At 42.8% G+C, this 21784-nt stretch overlaps 1 protein-coding gene across 2 annotated transcripts in view; it reads left to right on the forward strand.

Annotated features, from left to right (window-relative positions):
• Positions 1-729: 729 nt before the first annotated feature.
• The window catches only part of Susd6 (sushi domain containing 6), a 102873-nt gene continuing 81818 nt past the window's right edge, over positions 730-21784 (forward strand). The window contains exon 1 of one of the 2 annotated variants that reach the window (XM_078050124.1): positions 730-748. The gene's annotated coding sequence lies outside the window, so the exon portion shown is untranslated. Of the gene's footprint in view, positions 749-2363; positions 2501-21784 lie in introns of those variants that run through there. The other variant, XM_005322837.4, reaches the window with a different exon arrangement.

Here is a 21784-nt window from a genome sequence, read left to right on the forward strand (position 1 = left end):
GTAAGTGGTGTGGGGAGGCTGGAATCTGGGTATGTGGAGGGAAGGGAGGATTTAGGCCAGATCTTGGTTAGCACTGGTCTCTTGGTCCTAGCTGGGGAGTTTGTGGTACTAGGGATTGAACCCAGGGGCACTCTCCCATTGAGCTACATCCTGACACCCCACCTACCCTCTTTTTTTTTTCCTAAGACAGGGTCTCATTAAATTGCTCAAGCTGGCCTTGAACTGTGATCCTCCTTCCTCCTGCTGGGGAGTTTGATTTCATCCTGTGGGCCTGGGTTTCAGGGGAGGATTTTAAGTAGTGATTAACAGCTATTTAATAGGGTCTCAGAAGCCATCTTGCAGGTTTTGCATGAAGTCACCTGTTAGTGGTCAAACTGACTGTGGTGCAGAGTCAGGGAATTAGCTGTTTTCCTAAATAATCTGACCTGCATGTTGATGCCTACTTTTTTCTCTTTCCTCTTTTTTTTTCTCTTCTCCATTTGTCTTCTTCACTTATTCTTCCACCCTTTCCCCTTGTTTCCTTTGTCCTTATTCCTTTCCTGAACCTTGCATGGGCCCTGGCCCTGAACTGTTCCAGCCTGGGCACAGGTTTTGCTGAGCTTAATTCTGATATTTGCTTTTCAACCCCCTGATGGTCTGGGCAGTTAGCTCCACTAGAGGGAGGAAATGAGCAGGAAAGGAGGGTGTTCATCTTCCCCAAGGAAGACAAGAAGAAAGAAGGCAGAGCAAGGACCGTCCTAAGAGAAAGGTAGCAACTTGCTTCAGGTTGCTGTGGGGCCCAGGCAAGGGCTCTCTTGGGAATGTGTGTGTGTGTGTGCTTGCTTTGTTTGAGCTTCTTCAAAGATATACCCTGTTGATTCACAGCCTGAAAGCCTTTCTCAGAGGCCTTGAGGTGTTGTATTCTTGCCAAAGGGCATCTGGCAAAAGAAAAAAATAAAAATTTCGGGCCTGGGGGTGTAGCTTAGTGGTAGAGTACTTCCAGAGTATGCGAGAAACTTTGGTTTCCATCCTCAGCACTACAAGGGGAAGAGGAAAAAACAAACACATCTGGGAGGATAGGCCTGCCTGATCCAAGATGCAGTAAAGGCATAAGTGTGTGGAGTTTAATGTGGCCTCTGCCACTGCTTTTCAAGGTGGAGTGCCACCTCAACATTTAAAAAATATATATTTATATATTTTTAGTTGTAGATGGACACAATACTTTTTATTTATCTATTTATTTTTATGTGGTGCCGAGGATCCAACCCAGTGCCTCATATATGCAAGGCAAGCATTCTGCCACTGAGCCACAATCCCAGCCTCCACTTCGACATTTATGAAGCACCTCTGAGAGGCAAGGTTCAAGGGCCTCAGGCAAAAGATAAGTTTGTCATACTCCCTGACCTCAAGGTGCCTGAAGCCTTGTAAACACATAAGCCCAAGAAGCATCTGTAGTGAGAAGTCACCACCACATGACGTAGCCTTACAGTGCACCAACTGCTCACATAGGATTTGCTGGAGTAGCCCTAGGAGGCAAGGCTCGGGAGGGGAAAAATAGCTAGGAGCATGGTGGGGTTCTAGCCGTGGCTCTGCCAGTCTTTGCTCTGAATTTCAGTTTCCTTAACCTTGAGATCCATCGCGTGCTTTTAATATGCCTGAGAGATCACTTGCTCATTAAAAGAGAAGCGTGAGGCTGACCCCAGATTTATTGAATCAGAATAACTGGAGGTGGTTCCCCATCTGTATTTCCACACCCACCCACCGCTTGAGGCAATTTTGAGGTTAGCAGGCTGCTCACCAGAGTTTAAGGAGTACTGCTTTAATAGGGGATAATAACCTGCTTCAGAGATTGGTCAGGCGAGCTAACAAGGCAACATGCGTAAAAGTCTTGTAAACCGAGAGCAGCTCACTTCTTTGCAAATGATTATTCAATTATTGAAATAATTCAATAATGTAAAATAACACCTAAATAATAATAACAGTACAACAACTGGAGAGCGCACTGCAAACTCTGTGCAGTCCGAGTAGTTACTACAGATGGTCCACACCAGCTCACTCAGAGGAACTGTCCCTTTAAGGCACCCCCATCGCCGTCTCGCCTCCCGTGGGGCGTCAGACCCGGCTGGCGACGCGTGCGTGCGAAGCCTCTTCGCTGGTCGGTCGCGGCGGCGCGACGCCGGCGCTTGTTGCGTGCGCGCCTGGCTCCGCCCCCTCCCCGCCCCTTTCCCTCCTCCCTCCGCGGGGCCTCCCCCGCCCGCGCGGTACAGCTGGGTCAGTGACGCTGGCGCCGCCGCCGCCGCCGCCGCCGCGTTCCATTCTCCGGAGCCGGCGACCGCCTCGTTGCCTCCCTCCCTCTCGCCTGCCTCCTCCTCCCGCAGCGCCGGCCAGCGCAAGCTAGACAAGGGCACGCGGGGCCTCGCCGAGACCCGAAAGGGTTGCAGGCTCGCGCAGCGACGGAGTGGATCCCGCGGCGCGGAAGCTGCGAGTGTCCCCCTCCCGGAGGTCTCCGCGCCGCTCCCGGGTGAGTTGTCACAGTGGCCGGGGCCGGCATTGTGTCGCTGGCGCGCCTGGCCGGCTGTCAGGGGCGCGGGTGGGCGCGCACCGCCCGGATGGAAGCTGGTGGGAGCCCTGACCGTCTGCTCCCCGCGACGGCCTGCTGTCACCCGGGTTGTGAGCGGCACCGGCGGTAGCCCCGCGCCGGCTTGGCTCGGCCCGGCGGGGTCCGGCGGGACTGCGGGGTGGCGGTGTGAGGTGTACCGGGCTGAGAGGGGACCGGACGGCTGACCGGAGGTCGGGCACTCGGTGCCCGCACTCCGGGCAGAGCCAAGAGGGCCAGCGCTCTTTATCGGGTCGGTACAGAGGGGTAGGCGGAGGCCCTCTTTTTATTACTGTTACTCTTTCCTTCCCTCCGAGTAAAGCTGCAGGTCCTGCGCTGGGCAGGGCAGACTTAGCGGAGGTGGATTTCCTGAGGAAATTGTGGAGTCGCCTGTGCGTATGCGTGAGCCTTCTGGAGCCCCTGTGCCTCTCATCCGCTCTTTAATCTAAAAAACTTTTCTTATTATCTGGGCTGAAACTCATCAAAGCCACACTTCCTGTCTGAATTTTTTTTTTTTTTGTGGGCATACATATAGACTTCCTTTTTTAGAGACTGGTTTTTAGAGACTCCAAATATTAGTGTGAGTCTGACTGTCCCGCACGATGGTGGCTGTGCAGCTGCCAAAGTGGAAAAAGTTACCTGTAACGGGATTGGGAGGGCAGATGGTAATGGGGACTGTAAGACTCAGGAGAAAAGAGGCATCAAAATCAAGTATTTGGCTGGTTCAAGGGAAATTCATCTTTCAGCAAAGAGGCCTAATGTTGCTGTTGCCACAGAATTTTTTCTCGATGGCAGGCAGCGTGCAGGGCTCTGTTGCTCTTGCTAACTGGGGTTGTTTGTGCTCTCTACAGAGGCGGGGAAGATTACCCAGTTCAATTTAACCACATTGAAGGTGTTTACTTCCTTTTTAGATCTACAGAGTGGGGAGTTTGTCTTTCCAACCTTTTCAGTGATTAGTGCACTTCTTTACTGTTTGAATCCCTTTGGGTTAAAAAATATGTATGAACTTTTTCTGTCTTGGGAATTCCACACCCAAATTGTCACCATCTAGTGGAGGCTAGTAGAGACATGCCCTTGGCACTGAGTTCTGAGTGTTCTGAGCTTTGCATTTTTTAGTTAGATGCATATTCAACAAGAAATGAAGATTTTTCTTACAGTTGGATATTCCCCCCTCAGTTAAGGAATATTTTCAAAGAGCAACAATAATAGCAATAATGTGGAAGATTTTTTGACTTACTGTGTGCCAAGTTTTTGCTGAGAGTTTCGCTTTTCATTCTCATTTAATAACAAATTTTTGAGGTGACTATTGTCTCCCCATTTTTTTCAATTGAGACCAAAGCTAGACAAGTTAAATAACTTGCCCAGGGTCACAAAGATATTTTGGGAGACTTTCTAGAACTTTCTTGCACAATTACTTCAACCCGTTTCTGAGATTATATATATCCTTAACACTCCAAGATACACATATGGTATATTTGTACAACACTTATTCATTTTCACAAGTATTTAGGTGATACAGAATGTTTGCCAGACACATTCTATACTAGGTGTTGGGATACTGCAGTGAGTAAGACAGAACCCAGTCATGTCCTCTTGGAGCTAAGTAAGTCAATTTATTTTGGTTTATGTTGTTTGCTTTCCTTAATGGCCCCTTGCTGCTTAAGAAACTTTTGCCTGATAAGTTAAATAGAAGACAGTATCAGTATGAAGCATGTAGATGGGATTCTGGTCTATAGAGTGAGTTCTTGGATACTGTAATAGAAATGGTATATGAAACATATCCTCACCTGCTACTAAAAGGTCTCAGGTCTCCAGGGGATCAGCGTTTAAACCTGAGAACAAAGCCACTATCCAATGGCAGAGTTTTACTTAATTGCAGAGGCTAGCCTTCTCAAAACCCAGAATTTATCCCACTGAAAGAAGAGGAAGATAGGTAGAATAAGGTGCTACATGCAGGCTAGCAGGTGAGGAGACCTCAGCACTTTGCTTGGTTTCCTGGCAGGTGTCCATGGTGCTGTGATTGAACTTGTGCTCTTATGTAATGGTGCATCTCCTGGCAGGGGATTTCCTCCTTGGCTGTTGCTGGGGCAGCAGTTCCTGCTGCTCCCCTCCCCCTCCGCACATACACATACATTTATTCTCCTAAGGTAATAATTCACCTGGCTTCTAAAAGTAAGACTTCTTTCAAGTTTATTGTTACTAAGCATTGTTTCACTTCTGCGAGCTTGTCCATCCCACAGATAAAAACTTGCCTTTTGTTTCAGAACTTTCCTTGTGTTCTTGATCCATATTCTTAGCTTTCCTGACAACCAGGTTACTGCTGGTATCCTCTGTGGACTCAGAGAGATACAGCAGCTTTACAAAACAAACAAAAAGGGAGGAACATAATATTCCTCATTGCAGCAACAGGGGAACTGGGAGAATAACAGGGGAACTGGGAGAATAAAACACTTGCTGGTAGAGAGGAAAAGCCAGAGAGCACAGGCTCTTGTCTTTCCCTTCTAGTTCCCCGTTTACCAAGGGACAATTCATGAGAGACAGTGGCTGGGCCATTTGCAGATCCACTGGGCCAGGTTGCATAACTGCCATACATAGAGCATTTTACTGAACTCCTGAGCTGACATGCAATCTCCAGGCTGAAGCTGACAAGCAGGATTCATTTTCCCTTCTCTGTCTGCTTAGACTCTAGGGAATTCTTGTTTGGGGAGCATTCTCTCAAGCAGTAGGAGAATGATAAGGAACAAATAGAGAAACGAATTCTGTGGCTTTTTTTTTTTTTTTTTAACTGTTAAAGCAAACATTGCTCTCTTGCAGACATGAGTATTGAGGATTAGGACATTTGGGTTAAGGGAAGCACTTAAATAAATGCATGTGCGATGAGAACACCCCCCCCCCCCCCAGTTTCTCTTCAAATTCTATAGTCCCTTTTATGTTGGTTGCTGTAACAAAATACCTGGAGAATCAGGTAATTTATTAAGAATACAAGTTTATTTGACTCACAGTTTTGGAGACTGGGAAGTTCAAGAGCTTGATGCTGGCATTCCGCAGCATCGTAGGTTATCACATAGTGAAACACAGCAATCTTGATAGCTTGGGTCTCTTCCTTTTCTTAAGCCACTAATGCCATCATGGAGGCCCCACCCTCATGACCTCATCTGCACCTAATTACCTTCAGCTACCTACCTCTTCCTGTCCCACCTTCAAATAGCATTAACATATAAATTTGAGGTTTAAGATTACAACACTTGAATTTTTAGAAGACACATTTAAACTAGAACACCTATACACCTCACTGTAGTGAAGTTTCATTTAGTGGACTAATCTTTTAAAAATTCATGTTCTTAAATTGTGTTACCACATCATGGGATACTTAGAAACTAGAGCAGTGAGAAATATTGCCTATAATGTGGGAGGGCTGTTTCTCTGTTGATGGGAGCAAACGCTGTAGCTTGAGGTTGAGGTTGGGGTTGGGGACTTTGTGATGGGTATTTGAGGCTGTTAACAGCTGTGGATCTGAGATCCAGGAGGCAATCAGGCAAGCCTTGGGGTGACTGCCTTCAAGCATCAAGGTCTGCTCACTGGACCCTGGCTCAAATTCAGTGTAATCATTGTTCCCTTGGATGACTGTAAATTCAGGAGTATTGTTGTATATAAACCTTTTATGGGAGAAGGTAGAGGTTCTGGTAGACCCTATATATTCTTCCTTCTTGTGCTCATGACTGTGTGTAAGATTCCCTTTTTCTTTCCCTTTTATTTTATTTTATTTTTTGGCCTAGAAACCAGCAGCGCTCTCATCCTGGTTCTCACTTGGGTGTGGAAGTCTCTGTGCTGTAGACCTCAGCAGCAGCACTGGGCTAGGTCACTGCATCTGTGAAAGGCCAGCTGTGCTACTGTCAAGGTTGGGGTGAGCAGTATCTCTGAAGATACTGGGTATAGTAAGCAGGAAGTGCAACTGCAGCGAGATCTGAACTGAGAACTAGAGTCTGGTGTTGCTTGTGATGTATTCTCCCTCCCTGAATCTTACATCTTAAAAAAGGAAAACAGCCACCCTTAATATCTGAAGGCTACATGCCAAGAATTCATGCAATACTCCCGAAACAGGATATTACTGAAGCATTTTCTCAAGCAGAAACAGATGTACTTCCCTGTTAGTGTGGCCATTGTTAGTAGATCCTTAAAATTACCGGAGAGTGTGTCCCCTAATGTGTACGCTCCCATGCATGGCAGTATTTCATTTAATTTAATTTTTTTTTTTTAATAGAGTCCCATTTCTTGATTTGGGGAAGTTAGCCTGGGATTCCTGATGACAGTAGTAGATTGTCAGTAGGCTTGCAGACTGCATAGGTGGTGACTGACAATTCTTTATTACTCAAAAGAGAATCTTCTATAGTGAAAAATTAAATGATTTAGGATTCTTTTCTCTTGCAATTGGAGATTGGAAATAAAATCTCAGAGAAGAGACATGAATAGGGACTCTTTCCCAGCCTCATCTTAAGTACTCTTTTCTTAAGGAGGAGAAACATCTATCTAATCTTTCCAAATATAACTTAGTTGCCAGCAGTGACTTGTCTTCTCCCATAGAAGTTTAAGATCAGAGTGTGGAGCTGCTTAATTCCTCCCCCTCCCCCCCAGCTAGAAGGATTCAGCTTCTAACAAGGCCAGTAAAAATGAAACTGGCTTCTGGGACTGGGCTGTTTATCCTTCTTTGGGTTGTTCTCTGTTGATCTCGATAAACTAAGTGGGTGGAAGTTTGAAAAAGAACAAGATGGTTTTGCTTATTTTGCATTTTAAATTGTAGTAGTCTGAGCAAACTGACTGAGGGGGATTGAATTCTCCAGTGACATTGTTTTCAAATCTTTGATGCAGAACTTTACACATCAGTGAGAATTGACAGATCTATCAATGCCTAAATTTTGTGTACATATACTACTGCTTTAAAAAAAGAAAAAGGATCCTCATTCTTAAGCCTCATTTCTATATCATGTCATTGTGTTTTACAGGGAACTTTACCATCCCCAATAGGAGTCTTCCTTATCAGGTGAATTTATAGTTCTTAGAAGCTTTTCCTTTCTTTGTGAAAAATTTCATGCCAGGGTTCTATGCACCTGCTTTTGCTAGTCTGGGAAGCCAACCAGCAACGTAGGGAGGAGAGAGAGACCTTAACTGCAGTGAAAATGCAGGGTTGATGGAAAATGCTCTTTAGCACAGCTTTCACAGGCTCTCACAGGTGGACCTTGGTTACACCTGAGGTTAAAAAATACAGATCAGGCTAGATACCAAGAGGAGCAGATGGTACTGCTGAGTGTGTCATTTCCTCTACAGGATCTACCCCTGAGTGATTTTATATCTTACCAACCATCTAACTAGAATAATGCAGCCGTGTGTCTTCTTTTGCCCTTGTCCTAATTAGAACTATGTTCATGATCAAAAGCAGGTCTTCCTTTCCCTGCCTCAAGATTTCTACTAAAAGCTCTTGAAAATGTACACATATAGGTCACCTAATTATTTTATCAGGGAGTCAAAATGGTTCTACTCTGGAGAGACATTTGGAATAGGGTACATGCCCTTTGTCCAACAAGATAGTCAAAAACAAAGAACTTGAATTATTTTTTCTGGGTTTCTGTATCTGTTACCAAGCCCAAGTATTAGTCCTTCCAGAAAGCTCCCTTGCATGTGTAAGTGTGTGTGAATGTAGTCATAACTTTACTGCCAAATTCACTGCCCCAAATTTTGGGATTTGGAGCAGATCCTGCCTGTTAATACAACTTCTGTTCCCAAGTCCTAGGAGTTTCCAAAGGCTAAGTGAGGTGACGTGACACTCTTATCTGAAGATTCAAATTCTTGACTGTAGGTATCTAGTTGCTACCAAAATTCTTGCACAACAAACCAATTATGTAAAAAGAAACACTGTAGACCCATGAGATGTTAAGAGTTGGCAGAATGAGACTCAGGGGATTGTTTTATTCTACCTTCTCATTAAAAAAAAAAAAGAAAGAAAAATGGGCTATGAATGCTCAGAGCTGACTTGTCTGAATGTTGAAAGGACCAATGGAAAAGCCAGGTTCCACATTCCTAGTTCTTTTTCTACCCTAGTGTGATCATCTTGTTTCTCTTTCTCTGGGTCTGTCCCATGAAAGAGAACTGTGAACCTAACAGAGTTTGTGGTTCATATTGTTTTGAACAAAATTTGTGTCTTTTCTGTGATTGTGGTTTTGAGTTGAATAGTTGAGATACAAAGGGAATGAGTCTTTAAGGTCAGTTTGTCTCAGGGAGAACTATTCTGGCTCTTTTTGGGTGGTACTGGGGAATTAATTAAACTCAGTACTTGAAACTTCAATGTTCCAGGCAAGTGCTTTACTACTGAGCCACATCCTCAGCTTTTTTTTTTTTTTGGAACCAGGGATTGAATCCAGGGGCTCTTAATTACTGAGCCACATCCCCATCCCTTTTTATTTTTTGTTGAGTCAGGGCCTTGCTGAGGCTGTCTTTGAACTCTCAGTCCTCCTGCTCAGCCTCCTGAGCTGCTGGGATTATAGGCATAGGCCACCATGCCTGGGTCTTTTTTTAATTTTTATTTTGAGACATAGTGTGTCTTCTTTTGCCCTTGACCTAATTGGAACTAAATTGCTGAGGCTGGCCTGAGACTTAGGATCTTTCTGCCTCAGTCTCTCGAGTTGCTCAGATTACAGGTTTGTGCCACCATGTGTGGATTATTGAGAACTATTCTTAAAATGGGTGCAGTTGTACCTAGGCAGGGCCTCTTAACTATTTTATCTCTATGCTGTGCTTCTTTGCAATTCAAAGTACCACCTGACTTCAGGCCAGTGAGATAGTTCTCTGCCATTTTTCCCTTTGGGTCCCTCTGGCCCAGGTGGGACAGAGGCAAGTTCAAATGAACATCCTAGACATAGTAGTATTGTTGAGGATTGTCCGAGAGACAACAGGAAGCCATCTGGGAGAGCTGATTCTATCCTCCACCCTTACTCTTGCTTCTACTTCACCCCACCCAGCCCCACCTAACCCCTTGAATAGAACAAAACCCTCTCAGTTGCAATTCTTACTTCCTCAGGCTTATTTTATGTGGAATCAGCCACTCACTCAAATGCAGTGTGAATGCACATCTCTAACTGTATGTTTCTAACTACTTAGGAAGGAAACAGGTCATATATGCTGGCCTTCCTTATCCCGGAAAGCCAGTGAGCACAGTTTTGTGTTCAGTGGGTGCTGCTGTTTCATTGGGCATGCTTGAGACTTTACTAGAGAATCAGTGAATGGAATATTGGCTGGTCCACTTCTTTATCAATCCTTAATTTTCCATCCCGCCTCCAGATAGAAACTCTGCCGTGGGAAGGCCATCTCCCTCCTTGTTTCAGTCCTGTGGGGATTTTGTTTGTTACCCAGGATGACAGCAAGAAAAACAGGCTGTGGGTTTCATAAGAGTTCATCTGGCCATCTTTTTTTCCCCTTTATATGCACCCTCAAGTCATGATAATTTGTGAATTGATTATCTGGTTGGGCTCTGATGCTGGGCTGGTGGGAGGTGAGTAGATGGTTGCTACAGAAACCAAAAGGAAGTAAATCTAGTCATTTGTTTGGCATGTCTTTAGTGAATGCCTGTTCTGGGCACTAGGTATACAGGTGTGACAAAGAACAAAATGGGCATAGTACTTGCCTGCATGGAGTTAGTGGTCTGGGGAATACCAGGGACTAATTTGAGATGGTGCTGGAGGATTCTGCTGGTGTGTGGTGGTGCACACCTGCTATGTGTAGTAGACTCTTAGCCTGACTGCTCTGGCTTGTGCATGACTTCTGTCCACTAAGCCTGCAGTCACCCTGGAAGGGACAAGGATGTTTGAAGAACTATCCCCTTGGCAAACAACTTTCCATTCTCTGGAGTGAGCCAGTCTAGGAGTTTGGTCTGTCCTGAGGATTCCTGCTGTTCAGCTTTGTTTAACCAATCAGATTTTAATCCACGAGTGTTTGGAGGCCCTGAATATATATTTTTCTTTTTCTTTTGAATTAAGGGAGAAAAAGCAGGTGAGAACTCAACAGTTGGAAAGTAGACAGTAGACAGGATGAATAGCTTGAATTCTTAAGGGAATCCTTTCTCCTTCTGTTTTCTCCCCCAACCTTCAGTTTTAGATATGAATATTTATTTGTGAAATCTCTTTTCCTGTTTCTTTATTTCTATGACTTTATAACTCCTTGGGGGCAGTTAAGGGTCTAATCTCTCAATAGACATAGGTACCCCTGTATTTTACCTTTCTGGGCAGCTATGTCTGTGGTAGGTCCAGGTTTCAGGCTGACATTGGAAGTTCCCTAAAGTCAGTGACTGTCTTGTTCACTTCTTTGTACCCACTTTTCAATTAATAGGTTGATTAATAAGTGATCAACCAGGTGTAAAGTCTGGGAGGGCAAGTTGACACTGAGGCTCTGAGTCTTGATGGCAAGGAATGAAACAGTGGTATTGTTGATAAAATTTTATTTTATTTTATTTTTAAGAGAGAGTGAGAGAGGAGAGAGAAAGAGAGAGAGAGAGAGAGAGAATTTTTAATATTTATTTTTTATTCTTGGCGGACACAACATCTTTGTTTGTATGTGGTGCTGAGGATCGAACCCGGGCCGCACGCATGCCAGGCGAGCGCGCTACCGCTTGAGCCACGTCCCCAGCCCTGTTGATAAAATTTTAAAAAAGAAAAATATTTGAATGGAGACTTGGTTTGAGTGAAAAACAAATACAAACAAGGAGGTAAAAAGCTGTTGGAATTTGCCAAGTTCATTCTGGTGGCAGGAAAAGAAGACTGTTTAGGAACCATGGTGTTGGGAAATGAAGGAAAGAGGAGATGTTAGAAATTGTCCAGAATGTTTTAACAGACCATAGACAAACTGCAGTGCCTCGTAAGTGTCATGTGAGAATACACCAGAGAGGCATTTCTGCTAATTTTCATGTACAGATCTTTATATCTAAAATATTTTAGTTTTTGTAAAAGCCTCAGGAGGTATCAGTCACTCCCTAAAACCAAGTTACACATTTGCTCCTGCAGTTTGGAGAAGTAAAATATATTTGATGTCCAGCATGAATCCACTTACAGGCAGTGAATATTAATATGGGATGGCTCCTTTCTCTCTTTGTTCTTCAGCATTGAACTCTTTTGGTGGCACTTCTGTTATTTATGGAATTATAGAATATAATTGTGTGAGTCATCATCCCCTTTGATGGCCTGTGTATGCTTTTTTAAAAGCACATCTTTGAAACAGGAGCTATTCTGTACAAATGCTGATATGTATTTCTAAGAATTCACATGAGCAGTAGTAGAATGAAGAGCCTTTGGTGTTAGTGTCACCATCCATCAATAGACAAGATATTGGTAGTGTGATGTTAAGGTGACAAAGTGAAGAATTTTTCCAGCAATGCATCTGAACCTCATTTGTTAATTGAACAAGTAGTTATTGAATGACCTCTACCATATAGTTATCTCCCCACTGTGATTCTTTGCAGTAGACAGTTTAATACCTAATTATACATTTTTGATTTGTTCTCCACAGTTTTGGTTAGTCTTTTCTCTTTGTAAACTTCAAACCCCTTGAGGATTATTTAAGTTTCTTCTGTGTTTAATATGCAGGCTGGATTTCTATATTAATATCAGAAAAGATTTCTTCATATTACAAGATGCTTTCACTTAAGACATCTCACAAATAACAGGTGATCTTCTGCAACTGTTGGTTCTGAGTCTACAGATTCAAGCAACCTTGAATTGAAAACGTTTTTGGGAAAAGGTTGTGTCTGCACTAACCAACGTGTATAGACTTTTTTTTGGGGGTCATTATTCCCTGAGCAATTTAGTGTAAAAATTATTTTATAGCATTTACATTATATTAGGCCTTATAAGTAATCTAAAGATGATTTAATATATATGGGAGGGTAAGTGTAGATCATGTGCAAATACTACACCTTTTTATATAAGGGATTTGAGCACCTGCAGATTTTTTTTTTTAATCCATGGCGATATTGTTATCCCTGTGGATAATAAGAGGATAATTTTAGTCCCATATTTCAAATGGGAAAAAGAAGATCCAAAGTTGGCAAACAGTAGGTATTTAGCAGCTACTGTACTTGTATAGTAGAGATGCTGAGTCATCTGGGGCTCAAACACTAAATCAAACATTTGTAGCTCATACTAGGAAATGGGGAACCTCTAGGGATTGCACACATGATAAACTCACTTGCTGAGAAACAGCAATATAATAACAGTAGTTCCTTTCCTATTCCCCCACCACTATCTTAACAAAAATCAGTATGCTTTTGTGTACTTATGGGACAAAACTGAATGTCTACTAATTTTTTTTTTTGGCACTGAGCATTGAACCTAGGAGTGCTTTACCACTGAGCTGTAGCCCCAGGTCTTTTTTTATTTTTTATTTTGAGACAGGCTCTTGGTAAGTTGCTGAGGCTAGCCTCAGACTTGGGATCCTTCTCTCTCAGCCTCACAAGTTTCTGGGATTACAGGTGTGAGCTACCATTCCAGCATACATGTATAAATTTTAAATGACGGTCTTCTTATCCTAACTGAGGAAATGTGTTCCTGTACAACATAAGAGGTCTTTATTTTTATTCTTTTGGAGGAGGAGGGAAAGACCATAGGGACAAAACCTTTTTATCCAGAAACATGTGTAGCTGACAGATTATTAGAGGATCCAGATGGAAGTAGAATAGCAGGAATTCTGAGTTCCTTGGTGCCCAAGGATTGTGCCATGGGAATTTTGAGCAGCTTTGGAAGCTTACTCTGAATCAGGCATTGTTGGAATCTTTGTCCTAATTGTTCTTCTGCAGGTGTGTTCTGACTTAAGCATCAAGGTGGGTCTAGGGCCCACTCTTGAAATGCCTCCATGCTATTTCCAGATGGAAACTGTCTTTGCATGAGAGTCTATGGGCTCCCAAAGATACTTCCTTGCTTTTGCTTTTGGCATCAGGAGCCCAGTAGCTCCTATAGACCAGGTTCCTCTTTTTTATTGTATTGCTCTTTTTTTTTCAGATCCCCAAGAAGAGCTTGTGTAGACACTGAAGAAGTTAGTAATGGAGGGACTGCCTCACCCACTGGCAGCTTAGAGCTGAAGGACTGTAAAGCAGTGCTAATGCTCTCGGGCAGGAATGTGCTGGGATGGTCCGTTTTTCCCATTTAGTTGGAAGAGTGGAGGAATAAGGCTGGCTGGGCCTTGCAGTTTACCCATTCCTATGTCCAGTGAAAATAGACAGAAGTGGGTACTTAGTTGGAGCCAGTAGCGGGTAGTGGGCTTTGAAATTAGAGTGATCCTGCTTTCAGCCTCATCTCTGCTGCTTACCAGTTATATAATCTTGAGCAAATTTAACCTCTTTGAGTCTCAGTTTTATCATTTGTAAAATGGAAATGGGGTGTTAACACTACCTATTTCTAGAAGGGTAGCTACCAAAATATTAATGATTATCTGGGTAGGGAATTCTTTGTTGTGAAGATAAGGGGAATTATAACTGCTTAAACTTCCTTGTTGTATCATTTGAATTTTTTACCTAGAATTTGGCATACAGTAAGTGCTCAGTAAATTTTAGTGTTGTTACCTTCATGACTATGCTTGAAATGTGGTGGGAGTCTTTAAAGTTACTGAAAGTGAGGCATAACATAATTAGGTGACACTTTAGAGGCCTGATGTTGGGTTATAGCAGAAGTGGTGCTTGATATCCAGTCAGTGCTTGCTTTGTCAGAGTGGAGGGTGGCAAACCCAGAAGTCCCAAAGGTGTGCATGTAGGAGTCTGGCCAGAGTTGCAGACTTGGAATGCAGCAGAGCACTGCTGATCTGCACAGAGGGGTTAACAAGGGTCAGTTTGGTGGGGTGGAGGCCAGCCTCGGACCACATCCTTACCCTGCTTTCCAGGGCAGATGGACCACATCCTGAATGACTAAGGGAGGGGCTTGTTTCTTCTCCTTTTTCTTCCACATCCTTCTGTTTGGTAGGTGACAGACTCCCTGCCACAGCTCTTGTTGTGATTCAGTTCTCTGAATTGTCACATTCGGGACATTCAATTCTGGCCTTCTCTGTGAGGCTGTCAATGTTCCTGGAGGACACCCTGACACCCACATCACAGGAACCTGTGCATTCTTTCCTTCCTTTATCCTGGCAGGCCTGCAGAAGACAAGTACAGCTTTTCTAGGGGAAGGCCTCCCTCTCCATCCACTTTGGTGCTATCATGATGGCTGACCCACTACAGTGACCATCTGCCTGTATTTAGGGACTGAATGGTGGAGCTAAAGACATTCTTGGTAGAGAATATGTTCTGAACTTCATTGTGGAGTTCTGTATGTTCACATTTGGAGAAGAAAAATCTTTGAGTGGTTTTTACCCAGTGTTGTTTCCATAGAAGAGATTTTCATCCCCAAATACAGCTCTGGAGTCAGAGCCAATTAAGCCCCAGCTTCCCACCGTGGGTTTTTACAGTACACTTCTCACCCTTGCCCTTTCTGTTCTTTTCATATGAGGCATTTTCACATTTGCCCTGTTTCCTTCCTCCTTCACAGGGGTCCTGAAATACTTACCAGTTAGGGAAAATATAGATAATATAATGCCAAAAGTTTTGCCAATCTGTGCTGTGAACTCTACGAAGTAGTGTGCAAATTTTTATAGATTCTTGCTTTTGATTTCTTTTTTTTTTTTTTGTATTGTTCATCTGTGTTTCAATACACCCTTTGCCAAATTTGCTTATAGCAGTGGTTAGCCAACCCTGTGGTCCATTTTTCTTTGGATTATCTTCTCGTTGTGGGTATTGGGTTCATAGTTCATTATTTCCCAGCAAGATCTAAAAAGTATAGGGGTCTACCCTTGAGTCACCCACCCTTTTATATGCAGTGCTAACCAGGTGACTGTACCTCACTTCTGTTGGGTTGGATCTTAAAAACTTCCTGGAAGGGACCTTCTTTCTCTTAACTAATTGCAAAATAAAAATCTTCAGGAGAGAAACCACCCACCTCTGGTGAAAGCTCCTCAAAAACACAAGTTGTTCAATACCTTTGTTATGTTTCCCTAGTATTCATCTGGGTTTTGAAGATAGTTTTGCTTGACCTAATTCTGGTTTTAAGGGTGATGACTGAAAATTTTGGAAGAAGTGATTTTATGAAAGAATCGAGTTCTGTATTTATTTTAGAGCTAATCATGGGTTTGCAGGAGCAGCTTCAGGACACCAGGGAGAGAAGCATGGCACACTGCCTTAGAGCTGTCATTAAGGATGTCACCTTTTGGGAACCATATTGTAGGCCGTCCCTAGCCTATGTAAAGTCGTGCCTGTGTCTTATCAGAAATGAACCAGATGGTATTTCCAGTAAAATTGGCAGATGTTCTTTAAGAATTAATTTTAATTTTTTACATGTAAATGTAGAATTATGGAACTCTTGCTTTTGGTATTTTGATCATATTGTGGAGGGGTTGCCCTTACCTTATAGAGATGTAGTAACTCTTAACTCTGTTTTCCCATCCTTTCTGATTACTTTTTCCTCTCCAAATGGGTAATTTGTTGGAGAGAGGTACAAAGTGTCGAGTCTTCTCTTTAGTATTAGTTGAAGATTGCTGATGGGACCAAGTGCTGGCTACAGTGACTAAAGTGGCCATCATTTGGTTAAGACTTTTGGATTTAGCATGTATGATACCTAGAAAGAGTGACTGTATCTGAGTAGACCAGAAAAGGAAGAAGAAAAATCCCCTGGGGAGTGGAACTACGTAGGAAGTATTGAGTGCCAAGCACTGTGCTAGGTGCTTTCCCTAGATAGTGGTCTTTACTTTGATAGATCAGAACACCAGGCTCTGCAATATTAAGGGCTGTAATTTACTTTGTTGAAGTATGGACAAGGTTGGAGTAATTCCAAAGCTTGTGTTTCTTTCATGGCAGATAAAGTTTTTGTAGATTAGAAATTTGATATGGGGGACAAGGTGGTGAAGGAGACAGGAAAACAAATGCCTGGATAAAGGTGGGTGGTGCAGGGGGTGGGAAGCTAGTATAGGGGTGTGTGGGATTGAATTGTCCTGCTGAAGGGTATGGAAAGGAAAGATCAGCAAAAACAAGCTAAATGGAAAAAGAGAGGGTGAGGTGTAAGGCGTCTCTTTGAGGGGATACAGCATTGGTTGGTGGCAGTTCTTCCCTCAGGGGCACCCCGGGGTTTGCTTGAGGCCCACGACTAGATAGCTTCTGTATTTAGGCAGGTGGCAGTTGAGCCCCCCACAGGAAACCTCTTAATCCCTGGTATTTATAGATTGGCTTGTGCTCTGTTGAAAGGCAACTACCATTTCAGTTACCAAGGCAGCATTATCTGCTTTTGAACTGCCTCTTTATGGATCCCCATTTGGCTCAATGGGAAGGTCTGGGGAATGCCCTGCTAAATTATCCTGATTCCCTGTAGCCCCAGAGGTCATGCCAGGACAGTTCTGACATTTCTAAGTGACCTCTGGCTGCTTCCTTTCCTCTCATGGATGAGTTAGAGTAAGGCCTGGGAAAGGTAGCCCTCTTGTCTCTGTTCAGGTTAGCCAGGAATGCCCAGGAATGATGATTCTGGTTTGTTTACAGTTTGACCAACCCTGCAGTCAGTCAGTGGAATTATGGAGTACCTGGTAGCGTGTGTGTATATGTGGGTTGTATACAGAGAAGACCAAGACAGGTCTGTAGCAAAGAGGGAGACTGTTGTGTGATCAGCCTCTACAGCCCAGCTACTTCCTTTTCCTTGCAGAGGGAAATGTCCATAAACTTTCAGTCTTATCTTATTTACATGGTTATTTTTAGAATTAAATGTAGTCATAAGGAACTGAGACTGCTTTAGAAAATATAGAGCCTCAGATTCATACAAAAGACTCAATCTAAGGTAGGTGGATAATAAATATGAACATGTATTGAATGCTTTTTGTGGGCCAGGCACTGTTCTTAGTGCTTTACATATATTAGTTTATTTAATCTTCACAGCAGCTTTGAAGTAGGTCATTTATTTGTACCCATTTGGCAGTTAAAAGAGGATTTTAAAAGTTTGCCTAGCATGACTGGTAAGTAGCAGAGCCAGTTGTCTGAACTCTTGACCACATGCTGCAGCCCCTGTAATAACCATGTGGAAGTCAGAAGAATTGAGGTAGGCCCACCCTGAGGGGAAGTAGCAGCCCCCACTTACACTCAGGAACTGGAAAGGAGCAGAGGAAGGTCAGGCTGGTGCCCAGTAATCTGACAGCATTTCTGCACAACTTAATTCAGTTACTGAAACTGTTTCAGAGCTTGGAGCCATCTTTCTTGGAGAGTAATAAAATTGAAATAGATAAATTAAGTCAAGGAGGAAGGACAAAATTGGTGAGCTTACTTAGAAGGACGGACATTTCCTGATGCTAACTAAAGTGCTGAGTGGCACTACCTTGGAGTGCCTGCCATCTTTAATCATTTTACAAATGAGGACAGAGACTCCAGCAACATGCTTTCGTGTTTAGACTCTTAAAAAGCACATTTCAAAAACAAAATTAAAAATTGTCTCCTCTCAGCCCTTTTCTATTGAAAATTTTCTTAAGAATATCTGAATTTGGGGCTGGGGATGTGGCTCAAGCGGTAGCAGGCTCGATTCTCAGCACCACATAAAAATAAAAAAAATAAAGATGTTGTATCCGCCGAAAACTACTCTCTCTCTCTTAAAAAAAAAAAAAAAAGTATCTGAACTTGGAGCTGGGATTGTAGCTCTGAAGTAGAGAGCTCTTGCCTAGCAGCTGCAAGGTACTGGGCTTGATCCTCAGCATCACAAAATAAAGGTATTGTGTACAACTACAACTAAAAAATAAAAATTTTAAAGAAAGAATATCTGAATTTGACCATCAACATGCAGTGTATCCATTTTGAGCAGCTATTTTCCAGAGAAATCAAGCTTATATTTTTGAGGAGGCCTCTAGCTAGGTTATTTCAGATGTGAAAGACTGAGAGCAAACAAATATGCATATCATGGGAAAAGCAATCTCAGACTTATGCCTTTAAAGACAGCTCTTGAGGTTAATATTTTTGAATTCCTTTTTCATTCCACTCCATTCTATCAGTGGCTTTAACATGCTGCACTTTGACTGCAAAGTGATTATCCAGCTTGTTAGCAGTTCAGGGGAGTTACCCATCATGTAGTGACCTATATTCCCAAATCTTAGAGCTATCTCAGAAGTCTCCTAGAATGCCCTAGAGCAGCTTCTCTCTAAGTGTGCTTTGGAATCATCTGGCCCATCTTATACCTTCAAATATCTGTCCCCTTGAGGGTAGGACCCAGGCTGCATGTGTTCAACAAAATTTCCTCTGCCCGAATTCTGAAGTAGATCTGGAGGAGGGTGGATAGCTTTAAGTGTCAGTGTGAACAATTTTCAAAACTTCCTGTTTTATTTTTTTGTGACGGTGCCTCCTAGTTCACAATACATCCAGAATGATGGTAACATTTAAAATGAATTACATTATATGACATAGAATAAATTTGAACTTCTACCAAGATTGCATACTGTGGGGTCAGGCTGCTCCGTTTGAAATTTTAGCCTTATCCCTAGGGAAGCCTAACATGAGAAATGCTTGCCATAGCAGATATTCTCAGGAAACCTCCTAGATTTAATTTTCTGAGGTTCCTATGTGGAAGAATATAGCATGACTATTATGGGGGTTGCCAAACTGTCACAGGTGGGAGGAAGTACTTGTTTAGAAAATGTCAGAGAATCCATCAAGTTTTTATAATCAACAATTTGTTCTTCATTTATTTCCCCTTATGCCTGTATAATATAGTTAGGAAAGGGCCAGATTGCACTTTTCTTTTGTAAAGAAGCACATCTTAAACTTGTTTTCTCTGGGAATTGATTTTTTTTTTTTAAATCTCTCTTGAAAAATATTAGGAAATGCAGGTTAATCATAAATCATAGCTGTTTCATAGATGGTCCCTGTTCACCCTGCTTTTACACTGCTTCTCTCTCTGGTCTAGGATGGTCAGGGATGGCAAAGTGGCTGACAGGGTGTTGGGCTTCCTGGTAGGTGGAGTGGACTTCATTACTAAGAGCCAGGTTGACCGTCCAAGGGCTTATAGCTTTTTGCCACCACAGCCCTATTTGAGCCAGGTACTTTAGAACATTTATGCCCCCTTGTGTCTTCTTCTTTCCCCATGGAAGTCCATCTCCCTGTTTGCTGTGTACTTGGAAGTGTTTTGTCCTCGTGCATGTTGACACTGACCTCCTGATTTTGTGCTAATTTTTCACACAACTAGGCAGCAAGGGGTAAGGGATCTGGGGCTTCTCTTTTCTGTAGGGATTGGTTCCGGCTTTCAAAGTGGGTACTGAGTCTCCTCCCTTCTCCTTCACTAAACGCAGCTGGGGAGGCTGTGACTAGGATGGGAAACTCTTGCGTAAAGAGAACACTTCCCTCATGGTTTTCAAAATGTAATGCTTCCTTCCCCTTTTCTCCTCTTCCCAGAGTAAGAGCTGCCAGTAAAACGGTAGTGCAGGAATCTTGAGATGTGTTTATAACAGTGTGATGGACAGGAATTGTCAATGCCTTCATTCCTTATCTTTCCATCGACCTCCTTCACCCCCTGACAACTGGAAATTACAGGAAATCACGGCTAGCATTAAAAAACCACAGGCAGATGGGAAAGATGGAATGTGTTTCTGCCATTCCCAGAAATAGGCAGAATGACCGAGCTAACTGACCTTAACATTTGGTGGTCAGTGAGCCAAAGCATTACCTGAATCTTATGGTACCATCTGGGAATGAAAATCTTGAGTCTTCCTGCTCGGTCTTGCACTCCTTCTGAGCCCCTCAAGTCTAGTCTGTTACCAGCCCCTGCTACCTTCTGCAGGTTCCTGTTAATTGGTCCTGACTGAACCTTGCCATCTGACATGGCCTTCCAATTGCTTTAGTCTCTCTTACCAGTTAGTGTTTACCTCTGGGAGACTAGGTAAGACAATAAATAAAGCCCTCAGTATGTGGGAAGTGGCGCTGCTGTTCCTTTCCCTGGTGAGGTCCTCTTTGAGGGCCTTAGTAAATACTGCGGAATTGGATTAGGTTAGGTTTCCTGCCCATGAACATTATTGATCCCTGAAACTACTGACTGAAGGCTGAATTTCTCTGCCTGTTTTTCATAGCTGTGCAAACTGGCCTTACCTTAAAAAGTCAACTGAATACTAAAAACTTTGTGTAATAACCAGAGTCTGCTAGGTGGCAGAAACTAGGAAAACCAGTAAGAATTGTTTCTTGCCCTGAAGAATTTTAGAGTGGAATTTATTTTCTGCAAACCTCTCCCTTTCTTACCACCCCACAATTTGGTGTACTTACTTCAATGTTTCTGCCCCAGAAAGAATGTTTGTTTGTTTATTTATTTATTTATTTATTTCTGGGAATTGAACCCAGGGGTGCTTTACCAGTGAGCCATATCCCCGGCCCTTTTTATTTTCAAACAGGGTCTCATTGGTTTGCTGAGGCTGGCATCAAATGCTTAATCCTCCTGTCTCATTCTTGCTAAGGATTATACTTGTACACTACGGTGCCCATCTTGAAATGTTCTTTCCTAATATTTTCTCCCTCTTTTTCGGCTTTCAAAGCTTTCAGGTCCCATTTCCCTCCCTTCCTTCCTTTTTTTTTTTTAAGACCCTCTTTCATTATCTTGGTTTAATCAGTTTTGCTGTTCTTTATTTCTTCATTATTTTGTCCAGAACTCACAAGTAGCTGCTGCTTGTCTTTCCTTATTTTCTAATTATTCATATCTCACAATTCAGCATTTGTTGCACTTACATAGAATACTGAAATAGATATTCATGTGTACTTGGGTGTGTTGGTTATTTTAAGACCTTGGGAACCTAGACCTGAGAAAAAATAGGGTATATGGGATCAGACTTGTGCCCCAAAAGGTCATCCCATCTTGAGATTGTCCTAGAATTTGACTAGAGTTCTTGGGGAATGGTGTTGGGCATCAATCCTCTGTTTGATCCAGGTTTTTTGTGTGATGCATCACCTCAAAAGGTGGTGTGAAAGCTAGGCACAGGGAAACTTTCATAATTGAAGTGAATGGACAGTTAGAGGTAGGAGGTAGTGGACTTGTTGGGCCGAGGATTTGATTTATTTGTATTACTGGCATTTGTATTGATTTCTCTGGGAAGTTTGGAGATTTAATTATATTCTGCAAATGTAAACATTTTTCTTTACCTTTGTCATTTTGCTTATGT

Source organism: Ictidomys tridecemlineatus, chromosome 5 (genome assembly GCF_052094955.1).
Source record: "Ictidomys tridecemlineatus isolate mIctTri1 chromosome 5, mIctTri1.hap1, whole genome shotgun sequence".
Lineage (NCBI taxonomy): Eukaryota > Metazoa > Chordata > Mammalia > Rodentia > Sciuridae > Ictidomys > Ictidomys tridecemlineatus.